The sequence below is a fragment of the Microtus ochrogaster genome, chromosome 15, assembly GCF_000317375.1.
Source record: "Microtus ochrogaster isolate Prairie Vole_2 chromosome 15, MicOch1.0, whole genome shotgun sequence".
Lineage (NCBI taxonomy): Eukaryota > Metazoa > Chordata > Mammalia > Rodentia > Cricetidae > Microtus > Microtus ochrogaster.
Genome location: NC_022017.1, coordinates 21765465 through 21769578, shown reverse-complemented (window position 1 = coordinate 21769578; position 4114 = coordinate 21765465).

Below are 4114 nucleotides of genomic sequence, written 5' to 3'. Positions count from 1 at the left end.
TTATTTATTTATTATATATACACTTTCCAGGATACAGTGCCAGATCTCATTACAGATGGTTGTGAGCCACCATGTGGTTACTGGGAATTGAACTCAGGACCTCTGGAAGAGCAGCTAGTGCTCTTAACCTCTGAGCCATCTCTCCAGCCCCTTTTTCTTTGTTTTTTTGTTTTTGTTCTTTGTTTGTTTGTTTTTTCGAGACAGGTTTTTCTCTGTAGCTTTGGAGCCTGTCCTGGAACTAGCTCTTGTAGACCAGGATGGCCTCGAATTTATAGAGATCTGCCTAGTTCTGCCTCCCAAGTGCTGGAATTAAAGGCGTGCGCCGCCATCGCCCCGCCATAGCCTGGCCTCCAGTAGAAACTTCTAAAAGGGAATTTATTATTTACTGGGCAGATATTGGGGTCAAAAGAAGGAAGAGCAAAGGAGACTAAAAATACAAAGTCCTCTTCCTTCACTGCTTCTTGGCTCCTAAAAGGAGTGTGTTCATGGTGAAACAAGGGTAAGATGAGTGCTGAAACCTCTCGGGTTAAATATTTTAGCTCCGCAGAGAAAGATGCTTGGCTATGGTATCACTCCCTTCCCAGACTGAGGCTGCTGAGTGTCGTGTTTGTTCTGATGATGATACATTGTAACTGGCAAAAGTATCTAGTTCGAGAACCAACGGACTAGGCTACCCATTCCAAAACACAAATAAAAAAAGCCAGGCCGGGCGGTGGTGGCGCACGCCTTTAATCCCAGCACTCAGGAGGCAGAGGCAGGCGGATCTCTGGGAGTTCCAGGCCAGCCTGGTCTACAAGAGCTAACTAGTGCCAGGACAGGCACCAAAGCTACAGAGAAACCCTGTCTTGGAAAAAAAAAAGGGCAATAGATGGGGTCAGGGTTGAGAGTTTTCATAACCGAGAGCATCTAGATGATCTTGTGGCGTGGACCACATGACGAACATTGCTGCTTGACAAGGTTCCAGCATTTCAGCATTGCAGACCACACTTCTCCAGCACAGTTTACTTTCAATTTTAACGATTCTCAATACTAATCCCTTTTCCTTTGGGAAATTTTGTGTGGGCTTTGGTAAAAGGATAAAAATGTGCACAATGGTAGCCTCTAAACAAAATAATTCATCGGAAAAAAAAATCCCCACAACCACGGAACCAGGAATCCCATTGTGCCCTCTTAATAACACCAAGTGCAGGCAAGTGAGAGATTTACTAGACACACCTGATTCTAAGGATGAACTGCCTACAGCTCAGATCCAGAGCCTGAGGCCATTAAGGGCTACTGTTCAGTTAATAAATACAGAGAAATCAGAACGGTGGGGTATAATGGGAGGAGAGTAAGACTTTCCCTTTTGGGAGTGTATGAGGGGAACTGGCCAATAGAGTAAGACTAAGAAACTGTAGTACAGTGTCTGCTCGCCAGAAGTCCTTTTCCCAAGGCCAGGCGTTTGGATCAGGGTCTCCATTCCCTTGAGGACTTGAGAAAACTTCCTGCTTGATAAAGCAGTCATTCCTTTATCTAGCAAGAGAAACTTGTGGCCATTCGTAAAAACACAGGACTGGGGCCTACGGTCAAGATCAAAGCTAGTTCCTCAACTCCTGATCTCAAGCCACACCCCAGCTCACGTGCCCCTTGTGAAACTACACAGTATAAAAGCTGTAATCTTTTCTCAATTAAAGGTTGCAGGCAGCCAACCTGATTTACCGTCAGACCGTGTCTGTCTTCCTCTCCTCAGAGCCTCCCCCCTCCCCGCCCCCCGACACTCCACACATCCTCTTTGGGAACCCCCTGCCGAAGCCGGTCTCTGGCAAGGCAATCTTGGTCAGGTCACTTTTTCAGTTCTTGTTCTCCAAGGGATGCTGCAGAAGTCACCACTGTCATTACTTAAGAGCAATCTGGTTTCCAAAAGATTGCTCATTCTCCATGGTGCAACCTTGCCATCCTAGGTAGTCACCCTCATTTGAGGGATGATCTGTTTTGCAAAGCTCAGCTGTTGCTTTGTGGGTGGTTCGAATCCCTGGATAGAAAGATGTTTATCAAGCAGTTCTAACCAGTACTGTCATCCCCAACACAAAGAGAGAAACACTGACTCAGGGGAGAAGAAAGTTAAAGAGGTTAAAAAAAAGAGCCAGAGAGGGACAAAATGGAGTCAGCCCAGTGACTTGTGCCCTCCTCGAAAACTATGTTTGTAATTAGGAACATGGGAGAAGAGGTGAATTGAATCCAACATTATTAGTCCATGAAACATTCCCTTTTACTCCCCCTTCTGGTCACTTGGGAAAATGCATAGGCAAGGACAGCTAGGCCAGGGACAATACTTAGGCTCCTAGGGAGAGGTGCTGGCTCCCCCCCCCCATATCAACAGTATAGAAATGAGAAAGATAGAAGTCCTTTCATGGCACCTTACTCCGGCACTGCACAGAAAACATTATGAAATCAAAATCACGTGGGGACAGCATCTGTGGGCCATAATAACTGTTTGAGTGCATGTGTAAATGTATGTATGTGTTCAAGTGCATGTGTATATGCTTGCCCATATCATCCATGTGTGAATATACCTGCTACTGTATGCACGTATCTGCACAAAGACCCATGCTATGCCTGTGTGGATGTGTGCACGCATGTGTCTAAACACGTGTATATGTATCGGTATACCTGTATATTTGTGTGGGCACATGTAAGTAAGTACACACAGATGTGCCTCTGTGAGCAGATGTTGCATTAGGCAAAAATGATGAAAAACAAGCATTTATGCGTGCCTACGAATACAACAAAGACAGAGTTTGGCTGTTAGAGTGTCTGGCTAACTCCTACCCCACAATTATGCTCTCATAGTAATATGACCAGTATTGTGTTGGGGGGTGACTACTGGTTTTATTGAAGTGTAAATTACAGAACTATATAAGGAAGTATGAAAATCCTGAGTGTGTGGCCGCTGATTGCTTTATTACATACATGTCTCATGTCACCTCTTGTTCAGACTGTAGAATGCCCAGGTTTCCTTTTGCCTGTCTAGGCAATACCCACAAAGAGCCAATGGTTTCTACGGCACGGAAATCTCACATGTGCCTGATGTTCCCGTGTTAAGATCATCTTTATATTTGAGCATACCTTGCTCCAGCACTACAGTGCAGTAAATATGATGGGATCAGCATTAAAATACACTCTATGCTGGTGAAAGAATGGAGCAGAGGTTCTTCCCCGGGGTTGGACTCAGGTGCTGACAGGTACTGGTTTTGGTGGGGGGGGGGCAGGTTGTTGTTTTCAATGTGACGTATGGATGACCCATGTCTCAGTTCTCTCCTCTCTTCACCTCAAACTGCGGTATCGATCATCTGACACCAGCCCTCCAGTTAGATAAATTCCTGCTGGGTACCCGCAAAAAAAAAAAACCCTCTACCTTGTGTGCATAGCCTGGGATGCAGCAGTTCTTGGAGTGTGGCCAGTGTAGCTTCTTAGCCAGATAAGAGGTTATGGAAGAGTTCTATGGAAAATGGAGTTGTGGAAGACCTCAAGCAAACATGAGGTGTCCTTTCCCCACAAAGTGGGTCTCATATACTCCATTCAGGCCTCATTCAGACCAGGCCACGTCAGCTGCAAGTACTTTTGATGCTCTTCAGGCAGGGCAGCTGGAGACACTGGTTTAACGATCGCCTGGTTCCGTCCAGGGCCAGCAGCATTGCTAAAGTTAGGTTCTCACCCAGATTACCCCAACCTTTCACTACCAGGACCACTAGTCACATGCCACTCCTGGACCAATCACTGGAACGTAACCAGCTCAGACGGCTCACCACCTTGAAGGACAGAGGCTGTATGCCTGATTCCTGGAAGTCTGTCCCCATTGAAAAGAGGCTAACAGTAGAAATATTGCTGGAGATATCGGGACACCCTGAGGTTCTGAGGTGACCAGTACTGAGGGGCACTTGGGATGCACAGCACACCCTGGCATACAAACACAGCCCAAAGGTCTCTTTCTACAGAAGCTAACATCTGAGGCAGAACAGTGCCATAGGAAAGAACAGCCAGGCCAGCTCGCAGTGGGCCTGAGGGAATGGTGGGTCTCTGAACGAGTTTGGAATTTGAATATGGTGGACTCCAACCCAATAGACTTCTTTTTTTG